This window comes from Malus sylvestris, chromosome 10, assembly GCF_916048215.2.
Source record: "Malus sylvestris chromosome 10, drMalSylv7.2, whole genome shotgun sequence".
In the NCBI taxonomy this organism is placed as follows: domain Eukaryota; kingdom Viridiplantae; phylum Streptophyta; class Magnoliopsida; order Rosales; family Rosaceae; genus Malus; species Malus sylvestris.
Window position 1 is genome coordinate 4,727,612 of NC_062269.1, and position 14,327 is coordinate 4,741,938.

The 14,327-nt window shown below is 37.6% G+C and overlaps 1 protein-coding gene and 1 long non-coding RNA gene across 2 annotated transcripts in view; both read right to left on the reverse strand.

The window, feature by feature from the left end:
* The window catches only part of LOC126585049 (uncharacterized), a 104,993-nt gene that overhangs the window by 42,796 nt on the left and 47,870 nt on the right, over positions 1-14,327 (reverse strand). The gene's annotated exons all lie outside the window — the stretch shown is intronic.
* Positions 3,130-4,022, reverse strand: LOC126585060 (uncharacterized). The gene is made up of 2 exons (XR_007610285.1): positions 3,796-4,022; positions 3,130-3,172 (listed from the first exon to the last, which is right to left on the reverse strand). It is a non-coding gene; the product is annotated as an uncharacterized LOC126585060 (long non-coding RNA).

Sequence of the window (14,327 nt, forward strand, 5' to 3'; positions counted from 1 at the left end):
TGCCCTACACTGAGCAAATTTTCTTTTAATCCTGGAATTAACATCACTTCTTTGATATATCTCCTTCCCATTTTGGTATCAACTACTAAACTTCCTTTCCATGTGACTTCAATGAGCTGTCCAGTACCCATCTCTACCTTAGCAGTCATATTTCTATCAATGTCAATCAGTAACTCCTCCCTTCCAGTCATATGGTTACTACAACCACTGTCTACATACCATATATCTTCATTTTCCTTCACATTGACATTATTGTAGACATAGAACATGGTAGGAGTATCATTGACTTGATTGACAAAATTTACATGTTGATTAGCCTTCTCCTTCTTCACTCGGCAATCTCTTGCAATATGCCCCAACTTATGACAACTATGACACCTTGGTTTATCTTTGAACCAACAGTCACCAAAATGCAATTTATCACAATGTATACAAGAATTCTTAGCTCCTTCAGAAGTACCTGCAACTTTTCCAGTTTGATTTGCAGGTCTATTTTCTCCTTTCTTCCATTTAGACTTCCAATTCTTCTGTGGTTTGAATATTTGATTCCCATTGTACTTATTCTGTTTTGGAGCAATACTGAGACTAACAAATGCTTTCTCAGTGTGAGATTCATCATGCCGGTCAATTCTTTGCTCATAACCTTTGAGAATAGCTACCACATCTTGAACATCAACAGTATCTAGATCCTTAGTATTTTCAATTACAGAAGCAATACTATCATAGGACCTAGGTAAACTTATCAGCAACTTTTGAACGATTCACTGATTACTTATCTCCTCACCATAGCTTCTCATTTGACTAATCAGATCAAATAACCTAACTAGATATGCAGAGAAAGCTTCATTTTCACCCATTCTAGTATATTCAAAATCACGACGTAAGCCTTGGAGTTTCACAGCCCGTACATGTTTATCTCCCACAAATTCTTGTTTCAGCACATTCCAAGCAGCATTTGCAGTCTCTTGGATTGCGATTCTCGGAAAGATCTGATCTGAAACCGCCCCTTGAATGATTCCAAGTGCCTTCGCATCTCTGACTATATTCTCCTTCAATAACTTGCTTTCAGCTACAGTGAGTTCTTCATCCTTCTTCATCGAAGTTTCAACACCATTTTCAACGATATCCCATAGCTCGTGCGATCGGAATATTGTCTTCATCCGAATCTGCCAGAAATCAAAGTTTTCACCATTGAAAATCGGCGCACGAAGATCAGCTCCACTCGATCCAGCCATGTGAGACGAGATCTAAGATCACTACACTTTCTTCTCCGCGATTTCTTCAGTGAGAAAGCTCAACGGTCAATTCGAGCTCTTCACTGTGAGCTTCACAGATTCACGCCCAGTTGCAGAGGATGCAACCTGGCTCTGAGGCCATGTTAGTTTATCGATTTGATGCTATTTTTAGGAACTTTCTTGTAGAAAAGGAAACAAAGAGTTGCAGAGAGTTTTCACAAAGATGAGTGAACAAGAACTTTCATTCCTTCTCTTTCTTGCTAATAGAAACAATGTCCTTCAAATGCACATACAAATAAGAGCATTAACACATTTCTCTCTCATAACAAAGAGGATACATCACAACCATTCATTTCATCTATCCTATGAGATAGCTACAGTTGTCACTCTATATCATTAACTCTCACTTAATCTAGAGCATCCATTTGGAATGTAATCCAAAGGCTCTAATTAAAACAGGTAAACTGAAATGTTTTATTTCAGCTAAAGACACTTAAACACTAACATTTATTATCAAATTTTCTTGGAGTCGTTTTCTTGCCTTTTGATTGCACTGCAGTATCATCACAGTTGCCGCCATCACCAGTAGCTTTAAACTTTCTCTTCCTCTTCTCCGTGGTCCTATCGCTCTTTCGGAGTTGTCAGAGCACAACTCGCTCATCAACAACATTGCCAACAGCAGATAGATGTATAGTCTTTGAGGCTGTATTCATACATAATCCAGGAACCCTCTTGATGAGAAGTCGATTCTCGCTGCTCTTGTAGTGAATCTTTTGGCATAGCCCAACGCAACGATGTTTCCTTGGGATGAGCAGCTTCAACGTCGGTGGTACAAAGAAGTAAATTTGGAGAGAAATGTTCTCGTCCATCTTCACCCCCTTCTCTTCCTTTTCTTCTCTTTCTAAGAACGGTCAATTTCTGGAATCTTGAAATATATCTGGATGAGTAATTCATTCATGTGATGGTAATCTATAAATGTTTGAAATCTCTGTGAATCAGTTTTTGGTTGTTTGTGTTTTAATTAAGGACAATATTTATTTGTTGTTTGGATGATCACCCTGCCCTGCATGGACTATTTGTCCGATATCCTGGGCTTGCACTGAGTTGGTTTATATTGTGTCTCTTGTTTATTTTTGTTTTTTGAAAAACAATTTAATGAAGTTTGGTGGCCGGAACATTGTCGTTGCTGCTGCAGCTGTTGTTGGTGTTATTAGCAGAGGAAGTGCTCTGCTGATCCGGTTCCTCATCGGCAGCTTAGTCCTTGCTCTGCTGCTCCTTCAGCTTCAGTGCTGCAATCTGAAAAATTAAAGCCATGCAGTGACGCTTCTCTTCTATCACAATTTCTACCTTAATTTCTTCAACAACTCAACAAATACATAATTGTATATTTATATACCTCATTTTCCATCAGACGCTTCTCTTCTTTCAGCTGTTTTTCCTGTTCAGATTTAGAGCCATGCATAATACACCAAATTCAAATCAAAACTCTGTCCAAATAACTCGGCAAATATTTAAACCAACTTGTCAATTGCACCGAATTAAAATTCAGTAACATAGAATATGCAGATATATATGGCACCAGCAGAAATACAGTGATCAAGAGATCAGACAACTGAGAATATAAGAAAAATATTAGTGAACCAATATAGTTGATCTTAATTTACACTTTCCCCTCCCCTTCTCCCAATCCACACAAAAAATGAAGCAACAAAAATGCAAGTCCATGCACGAACCATGAGTTCGAGGGAGGGCATATCCACAGTACACATGGACAACGCATTGGCATATTTGTAATGTGGATATGCCGGCAAACAGATTGCAAATGGCAATAGAATAGAATTAGAACCCCTTCCATTAACAGAGAAAGAAGGTGATGTCACAGAAAGAATGCATACCGTTTCGATTAGAGCAGTAAGGGTTTCCATCATCAGCTGTGTCTGCATTATCAATAGTACACAAGTGAGTTTTTACCACCAATCTTTTAGACTTACTGTACTTCCAAAACACGACACAAACTATACGCTTCATGTATCTGTTACTACAGTGTGGTTATTTCAATGATAGTCGAGTGACTCGAACCCATTTTTTCTTTCTTCATATTCCTAGTTATTTATGACACAGGAACACCACCTATAAAGAACAGAATTTATATTAGCGCACATATATGTTGGTCTCTGGAATTAGTGAAATGATCAAATATCAGTAAACTTGTGTCGTAAAACACTGATAGATGTTGTTACACATGAAATTGCAGTTTCATAGATGAATCATATATTTTGTAGCTTAAACTTCACTCAATACATGAAGAAAAGACCTTGATATCATGGAAACAACAGAACTTACCAACTTCCAAAACTCAAGGACAAAAGCATAACAAAAGAGAACCGACATTTCAAACATTATTGATCCTCGACACAATCCCAGCTAGAAAAAGAAACTATATATGCGGGTTTATATTCCGAAAATAGGTACTTCACTTAATTGAAAGATCCATTGAAACCAGTCTAAGTGAAACCAGAATATGAACTAATTAATAATGGTCTGAGCAGAAAGAAACAACCTTTCTTGATCTTGTTTGCCTTAGAAGTGCATCCAATTCCTTCTCAAGCTGGGTGAGCTCTGGAACTTCTAGATTATCAAGGTCTTGTGCCTCCCTACCACTGCAAACACATAATCAGATCCCGGTCACGTTGGTGAATGTAACGAAGCTTCTTAACATGATACTTACCTTTGGATCATTTTCTGAGATCGGTTAGCACCTGCTCGGAGACCACTCCATTCCGCATTATGCTTATGCACCCGAGATTAGCAGAATGTGAGCAGAGACGATAGCTGAAAGTGTTGCTACTGGTGTTTGTAATTATTTTGACACTGATATAAAACATGAAGTCCTAGCGAATACAGTAAATTGAAGTTATCAATCTAATGGGGGTAGCCCAGATGGTGCCTGGCAGGTGTCTTAGATGCTAACCTTGTCAGTACCACCAGCATTATTGGAAGCACCATTTTCCTCTTCACTATGCATCTGGTAACGCTCCACAAGCTTTCCAAAACTGCAGTAGATAATTTTGTGCATTAATTAATATGAAAGAAATAAACCATCCATGATATACTTACAGCAGAAAAGATGCCATTTGTACGAATATAATTCATCTAGAAATTTAGATTAAATTGGAAACAGGAGGTAGGGAGGGGGTTAGACCATTTTAAAAACTATGGCAAAAAATTCTTCATTAGGAGTTATGCCAGAGGAAAATAATAACCAGGAGAGTTGAGACGTTGAGGGGTTTGGGTATCAAAAAAGAGGGGAAGTCGCTTAACGAGGAAGGTGGAGTAAATGGCAACTCCTAAGTGCTGCCGTCTCAACTCTAGTGTCACGGCTAACCGAGCCTAAGTGCTGCCGTTTCTTTGTATGAACCACATATAACCGTTATTACAAGGGAAATAGGAATGTCTTTGCATATTACATCCTCGTTAAATAGTTAAAACATCTTACGATATACTTTATGGTACCACCACATCAAAACAATATCCCACTAGCTAAAAGTATTACAAGGGTTAAATTAAAATACGAATTAGGTATAGAACATGAAAAATATGTATGTGTATTATTCGGCAACTTTGTAATATGGTATTTTGAAAAATTCGGCAATTCTTATATATTTTTAATACTTATATATTTTTGTTTTTCAATAATTGTTAAGAATACGAATAGAATATGTGAATTTTATATGTATTATTAAAAAATGTTGCAAAATAATGTGTATTGAACGTGAAAATTTTAAATTTTAAAATACATGCAATTTAACAAATCAATAATAAGTGTATAAAAAACAGAGTATTTTTAAAAAACATATACATACATAATTGTTAATACATATATTATACGCAAATTTACTAACCATATTAGATTTCCAAAGCCCAATTTTGTTGAGTGGGTATGCCATTTGTTGGCGGGACTATCCTCCAAACGGCGACCAACAAAATGTTGTAGGAATAATAGCATACATAACATAAAAGGAAAACTAATGAAAAGTGTTTGAAAATTTTGAATTTTAACAATAAGAACAAAATAAAAGGTAAAGTGAATAGTATCACGATTGACTTTTTTGGTGTAAAAATGTGATTTTTCGTTAAAATGAACAGTACCATAAACTTTTCGTTAAAGTTTCTCAACATAATAGGCTAAAACCACATGGACAAAGAGTGTACAGTTTGTAGTCCTCACAAACCCCCAATCATTTAACCGACTTTTTCACCACAAAAGTCATTTTTTATCTAGTACTTGGGGCTGCTTTGCTTCTGAGTCCGATGCCAAAAGCATAGTTCATTTTCTGCACCTACAATAAATGTGACATCTGTGACTCTAATTATTGATTGACACGTATTTATAAATTTAATTTTTTTAAAATTTATTATGTTTCAGTCATTGATTGAGACCATAAAGATGCCACATCCATTTTAGGTGTGCAAAAGATCCCCTCTTCATGGCATCCTCAACTCTTTTGAGGAAAATGTTTTTACCACATTTTTTTTGTTATAATAATAAAAAAAAACATCCATGTTTGTATTTGCTATTAATTTTCTTTAATTTACTTAATTGAAATATTGAAAATAAACATGAGTGTACAAAAAACGCTTTCCTTCTTTATTGTTATGAAAAAGTTATTCCAAATTTGAGTTTTATTTTAACTGCCTCTAATGCACATACTTTAATTATAAAACTAAAGTTTAAGTTTTGAAACCAAAGTTTTCCCTCCAATGAACATTCTTGACTCCAAATTTTCCTCCTCTACTACATATATTCAAATAATTTTTTTTTTCATTTTTATAATGATATTCTATGACACACCTCGATCGAGATCAAGGCATGCTGGCCGTCACGTGAGAGTGACGTAGCCATGTGCACAGTGACACACCCCGATCCAGAGGATCCAGGCGTGCTGGCCGTCACGTGAGCGTGACGTAACCATAAGTGCGACACGGAAGCAAAACAATAACATACATAAGAAGGAATCCAAACCAAACTCTAGTAGAACAACCTACTAGATGATAGGAGCATATTTATGCGCCTTAGTTAGTTAGTTCTTATGCATTTATGTTGTGTTTTCTTAGTTAAGTTAGTCTTTTAAGCTATTTTCATGTGTTTTCAGGTTTTAGAGACAAAGTGAGCAAAAAGATGCAATTTGGAGCATTTTGGAGCAAAATTGGGCTAGAATGGAGTTCATGCATATGAAGCACAAGGGATGGACGAATTTGAAGGATTGATGAAGCTAGGAATGTGTTTTGAAGTTGAAGAATTGAAGATACAAAGTTTCCAAGTTGAAGTAGGAAAGGGCTTACATGAAGGATTCCTAAATGAAGAAGGATTCCTAATCAATGTAGGAGTCCTAATTGAAGATGGATTCCTAGACGAATGAAGTTTCCTACTCAAGCAAGGTTTCCTATGTGAAGAAGAAGAGTTAAAGTCAAAGAATCAGCTCAAGAGAAGGATCTTATCCAAAACCTCATCCATAACCTTATCTTAGCTTATCTTATCCAAACAAACCTTATCATATCCTATCTTATCCTAATCCTAAACTATCCACATTTCAGCCACTTAAGAGGGTTTCTAACTAGATTAGGATGCTTAAAATGGGATTTCTAGAAGACCTAATCCTTTCCTACAAAAATGGAGCCTAGAACCTTTCTAGAAGACCTTTGCCTTGCATTGCAAATCAGCCACTTTCCCTCCATTTTGTGCCGTGAGTTTTTACCCAATTCCCTTGGGATTTTGGTTTCTAGAAGCCCTTATCCCTTCCTAGATATGTGCCGCACATTATCTCCCATTCCTTTTGGGTTTTTGACTTGTTTTCCTTATAGGATTGTATGTTATTATCCTATGCAGTTTAGGCCTTCAAAACCTTGTCCTTTGCTACCTAGGAGATGGGATTTTCAGCCTATAAATACCACATAATGCCGCACCCTTTCACTCACCACCCTCTACCAGATTTTCACTACACCATTCACCCAAACATCCCTCATTGTGCCGTGAGTTGCAAGGAGAAGAAGGAAGAACTCTTGGAGCCGTGCATGCCATTTAAGACGTTGGATTGTCGGAGCGATTCTAGGTGTTTTCTATCTTTATGTCAATGTTTATATTTATTTATCTTTGTTTATTTGCGAACATGAGGAACTAATTTCTTTATAGTTAGAGGGGAATTCAAAGCCATGATTATATGTTTTATATGACTTGATTTCTTCCAATTATGATTTCATGAATCGTGAATGTGGTTTACTTATCTATTTGATAGATAACATGTTTATGTATGTTGATTGAGGGTCGACACTTAGTTTGCATGCATGAATTTGATGCTAGAGTATAAGGGAATTTCACCTAATCGTTATTAACTTATATTCATAAGTAGTAAAAGTCGCTAGTCACGATTGTGTTAAGTAAACCCTAGGCAAGAGTAACATGCGTATCCCATAGTTATGAATGCCTCGTCAATGCTTATGATTTCCATTGAACTTAATGATCTTTGATATGTGTCTCTATCATGCGTATTCCATAGTTAGGGTCCTTGATAAGAATAATTTGGTTGTAATGCGTATCCCATTCAATTCAATGAATCTAGGGAAATCTGAGAATTAATTGGTCAATCTAGTTAATTTGGGGCATTGTCATTCATGGTTTGTTGAAAGAGTAATTGGAAATCGAGTCGTATAAAACATATGATCATGGCTTTGAATTCCCCTCTAACTATAAAGAAATTAGTTCCTCATGTTCGCAAATAAACAAAGATAAATAAATATAAACATTGATATAAAGATAGAAAACACCTAGAATCGCCCCGACAATCCAACGTCTTGAATGGCATGCACGGCTCCAAGAGTTCTTCCTTCTTCTCCTTGCAACTCACGGCACAATGAGGGATGTTTGGGTGAATGGTGTAGTGAAAACCTGGTAGAGGGTGGTGAGTGAAAGGGTGCGGCATTATGTGGTATTTATAGGCTGAAAATCCCATCTCCTAGGTAGCAAAGGACAAGGTTTTGAAGGCCTAAACTGCATAGGATAATAACATACAATCCTATAAGGAAAACAAGTCAAAAACCCAAAAGGAATGGGAGATAATGTGCGGCACATATCTAGGAAGGGATAAGGGCTTCTAGAAACCAAAATCCCAAGGGAATTGGGTAAAAACTCACGGCACAAAATGGAGGGAAAGTGGCTGATTTGCAATGCAAGTCAAAGGTCTTCTAGAAAGGTTCTAGGCTCCATTTTTGTAGGAAAGGATTAGGTCTTCTAGAAATCCCATTTTAAGCATCCTAATCTAGTTAGAAACCCTCCTAAGTGGCTGAAATGTGGATAGTTTAGGATTAGGATAAGATAGGATAGGATAAGGTTTGTTTGGATAAGATAAGCTAAGATAAGGTTATGGATGAGGTTTTGGATAAGATCCTTCTCTTGAGCTGATTCTTTGACTTTAACTCTTCTTCTTCACATAGGAAACCTTGCTTGAGTAGGAAACTTCATTCGTCTAGGAATCCATCTTCAATTAGGACTCCTACATTGATTAGGAATCCTTCTTCATTTAGGAATCCTTCATGTAAGCCCTTTCCTACTTCAACTTGGAAACTTTGTATCTTCAATTCTTCAACTTCAAAACACATTCCTAGCTTCATCAATCCTTCAAATTCGTCCATCCCTTGTGCTTCATATGCATGAACTCCATTCTAGCCCAATTTTGCTCCAAAATGCTCCAAATTGCATCTTTTTGCTCACTTTGTCTCTAAAACCTGAAAACACATGAAAATAGCTTAAAAGACTAACTTAAATAAGAAAACACAACATAAATGCATAAGAACTAACTAACTAAGGCGCATAAATATGCTCCTATCACTAGAATAACAGGATAAGTTAAGATAAACACATAATTTCAGAGCATAGGTTTAGGTGCAGTCAAGTAGGACTAAAATAAAAGTACATCACCCTCAGGTGAGTCCTACATGTCAAGTGTCTGTCAGAATGCCGAAAAAGGACCTCGAGAGCCGCCAACCGCTAAGTAGAACCTGGAGGGGCGCAAAACAAAATGAGTGGGTCAGTAAAAACCAAAGATTTTTCCAAAACACTTCATTTAAAACATTTCTAACCCCTCACCGTAAAACCTGTATACTTTCCCAGAAAATAGTATATAAACATATATATATATACGTAACATCAAACTCAGCTCATATTCATCAACATGATATCTCAGAAATGATATGTGTGGAGCCAAATATATTCACTATGCGACACGTGGACTTTTGGACAAAAGAGGACAAAAATACCCTCGAGGCATACCGGGATTCCTACGCGCGAGCATTGGGCAATCATCTTTCAATCAAGTCAAAAGTACCCAAAAAAGGTAACAATTAAAAACCTCTTTCATCAAAATCCTTTCTATAAGGTATTTCCCAAGACCTAGTATTTTCTATTTCATTATTTAGCTAATCAATTAGCTAAATAATATATGTCTACCATATCTCCTAAAATCATCCTTAATAGTCAATTAAATCACCCAATTAATAGCCAAAACCGGCCCCCCACTTTTCACATCCTCATCTTTCCCATTTTCCTTATTAAAATAGTCATTCATTTTTATAACCACCCATTTATTCTTTTCATATTTAATTAGAATAAATTGGCTAATTAAACATGAATTTGACCCCCACAAAAACCTTATGGCCGGTTCCCATTATTCAAAATGGGGCAAGGCCTACCCCTATAAATAGGCACATATTCTCACCAAAAATTCATTCCAAACCTCTTGCAAAAAATCCCAAATATTCTAAACATTATTTCTCTCTAAAATTCTAACTTTGACATCGGAGGTTCTTCGGCCAAAGCCCCCCCCCATTCATCGTGGGCGCGTGAGGCTTTTGGCCTTAACCTAAGGTGTTAGTTGTTTTGTAGGTGCAAAATCGTCCAAGATCGAGGAGGAGAAAATTTGCATCCACAATATGCCATGCCCAAATATAATCAGAATGCATCAATAACAATCAGGTGAAATAATAAATCAACTGGAGACCCCACAATGGTCCTGTACGACTGATTCTAAAGCTCAACATCCCACTCAGCCGGAGTCACCACAGTGACCTATACGGCCCAACTCTGCACGTCACTCGGAACTACATAAAGTAGTTTGTACAATGAAAGGTGTATAAATACGCTCTAGTGCTTCTCTCATCAATCATCAACGCGCATAACTAAAATCACCCACTAGTCGGAATCACATCTGGTGATCTGTACGACTAGCATGTCGGAACCCTCACATGGTCTGTACGACATCCACCTACTTGGATCCAAGACGAGCGTGCGGTGTGGTGAATAACAATATAAGCACTAACACATAGGTGTAGGTTATGAGCTTTCAATGCAATTCATATAAAATAATTCATCTGAATAATAATAAAACTCACATGTGCGTCCACCGCGTCAATTCACGTATATATGCATCAATTATCAAATTAAATATTTCAACAATTGCATGCATGGCAAATTAATTCATAATTTTCGTATAAACGCATTTTCTGGGAAAAACAGTTGTATATAGGTAATACGAAATCAAAAATGCCCACTCACTGATAAGTCGATGGTTTGTAACCCCCGTGACGTCCCTGGATGCGTTCGTCATCGGGATAGGTGTCACCTATATGCGAAACAACTATAAAAACGTTAATTTAAACACATAACCAATAATTCGAAATAACTTCTCATACGATGCTCAATTTGGGTATATGAATATACCACATCAACCTACTCGACGTCACGGACGCCGAGTAATTTTTAGAAAATTTTTTGGAGGTCCCACGCGCCCCCACGTGCCAGGACAGGCACGGGGACACGCGCCCCCACGCGTATCATCCCCTACCTCGGGCTCGTCGGACTGGTTTTTCCAACGGCCGGTTTCCGGCCAAACTTTGAACGCTTTGTATTTTATACCAAAATGAAGCCCCAAATGTAGAATCACGATAGACTAGTTTAAGGCTCTAAAAATCAAGAAATCTCACCGGAAAAATTCCAAGAAAATCGGCCAAAGTTGAACCACGTGATCCCGACGTCCAAAACCTTCAAATGAAGCACTCTGAGCTTCCTTGGGACCTCACTAAGCTCACTACAAGCTTAGAATTCCCTGAAAATCAACATTTTACGTTTGCATGAACAGTGACCAAAAATGGAGGTTCGGGTTTCACGTGATTTCGAGGGTTTCACTTCCTAAAACTAGTACCATTCAACTTAGAACGTCAAAAGGATGAAGAACCATACCTTAATAGCTTCGATCCGTGACGTTTGGAAGGTTTTTGGGTGTGGTCCGTACATATGGGTGTGAGAGAGTGAGAGAGTGAGAGAGTCAGGATGGAGGAGAAAGAGAGAGAGCTACGGGTTAGAGAGGGAGAGTGTGAGGGTTTTTGGATGTCCACAATCAATCCACACCATCCATTTGTCTAAATCCCTAACCAACATAACAAAAATCAAATTAATAATCCAACTTATCTTATAATTTTCTTCCAACACATCTCTAAGATTAGACCAAATAATGTCACACACCCACGTACCTTAATGCCCGCTAAGGGCAATTCCGTCATTTCACGTCCTGAATAAGAAAATCTCGGGATGGGCTGTGACACACAGTGCGGAAGCGATAAAGATAAAAAATATACGAATAATTAAAAAACTAAATTTCTAGAGTGCACTACTAAACAGAAGGTGATAGGAGTTAGTTACAACAGTAAACACTCCTATTCAGAGCATAAAGTCTAGGTGCAGTCCAGAAGGACAAGTACTAGTTATATAGTACCAGAAATGTCCTACTATTATTTAGATAAGTCAGAACTGCCGACGTCCTCAAGCCACCAACATCAAGCTTACTTAAAACCTGGAGGTGAGCAAAACAGAAAACGTGAGTGGGCAAAAACAAATGTTTTACAAAACTATTTCATTTATCAATATACTAACCCCTCGCTGTAAAACATGTATAATTTTCCCAGAATCAAGATATAAGCATATACATAATATACATATATATATAATCATATCAATTCAATTCATGTTTCACATGATCGTATTCAAATGCATGCTATGCCAAAATGTGACAAAGTAAACAATCCAGGTGAGAATGATTTCATAGAAATATGATATGTTAGCCGGAACCCCTGAGGTGGTATGTACGGCTAAATTCATAGCTCAAAAATCAACCTAGCCAGAGTCACTACAATGACCTATACGGTAATATACTGCATATAAATCGGAACCACCAAGAAGGGTCTGTAAGACAAAATTGGGTGAAATATAATTATGCTCAACTCTATTCTCTCATAATAGCCGGGCGATAAATCGCTAGTCACCTACGAGTTGGAACCATGAATAAGGTCTGTACGACAGGACTGTGCACTTAAGTTGGATCCAATATGAGCATATAGTACGGGAGGTAACGTACATAAACAGGCTTGTACTTTATATCTCTAGCTAAATCTCAATCACCCTAGGTGCAGTTTTATGAGCTCAACATCATTTCACATATCACATCATCGATGATTCACATAGCCAAACATAACTTACCTAAACTTACTTGTGCCTCCACAGCACCACATTTATATATATATGCAACCATGAAATGCATATTCAGAATATAAAAGCATTTGACATATTATTTCAAAGCATACTTTCCTTAAAATGCATTTATGGGAAATATATCAAGTATATAAATATATACTAAAAACAGAAGCCCACTCACTGGTATGTTGACCGGTCGTAACCCTCGAGTCGCATGTGGATACGCTCGTCCTCGGGATAGGCCTCACCTATATGTGAATTAACTATAAAAACGTTATTTTAAAGCACAAAGACAAAACTAGCTAATAACTTCTCATACATTGCTCAATTTTGGTATATGAATATACCACAGTGACCTACATAACCTCAGGATCATCCCCAAATTTTTAAAATTTTTTTTGGAAGCCTCACGCACCCCCACGCGCTGGCAAGGGCACCGCAAAACGCGCCCCTACGTGCGGCCAAACCTGACGGATTCCCTAACCACCATTAGGGAATATTCCATTAAACCTAATAGATTCCATTACATTTAACTGACGGCGTCAATTAGCAGAATATTCCATCATAATTGACGGAATATTCGGTCGTCTTTAACCTCAGACTCTGGCGACCGTCGCTGTCGTCGGAAATTGGGAAAATCTTTAAACTCACTATTCTCACTCGTTTTTCAACCATTTTCTACGAAATTACTACCAAAATGAAGCTTAGGGTTCATAGAATCACGTTATACCTATTTGAAGCTTCAAATTCCACGAGATCACGTCGAAGAAAGCTCGAAAATTCGGTGACCTCTGCAACTCCTCGAACCTGGGCTTTCCGAAGTCCAAAATTATCCAACGAACCACTCCGAGCCTCCTAAGGATCTTCTAAAGCTCCCTATGAGCTTAAAAAACTCCTAAAAACCACGCATTAACTAGTGCATGTTTAGTGCTCAAGATCGGGGTTATGGTTTCTCGAGTTTTCAACGTCCAAATCACCTCGAAACTTCTCAAAAACTTAAATAAAGTTGTTTAGAACATTTCTTAACCATTAAAACATGTTAAAACAACCACGATCAAAGTCAAGGTACTGTACCTCACACCGGAGCTTCTAGTTCCTCGAGCTCCTGCGAACTTCTCCTCGAACTAAAGGTACCATTCGACTCGTGTAGTTACTAGGAAGACGATGGTGACTTTAAATCCCTTGATCTGTGAATGGTAATTGGTGTTTGGGAGTTGTCCGTACGAGAAGGGAGAGAGAGAGAGTCCGAGAGAGATGAGAGGGTACGAGAGAGAGAAGATAGAGAATGTGTGTGTGTGTGGCCTAGGATTGGTCAACCACCAAGAAGTACCATAACTTAATCCTAATTGGTTCCAAACCATTAGGATTTAAGAATATTAACCCAAAGCTACACTTAAACCACATTACACAACTAACGTCCAAGGGTATATTCGTCAATTCACACCGTCGATAAATATATATTTGGGACGGGCTGTGACATTCTACATTTCAGAGCAGAGGTATAATCTAAGACTAAA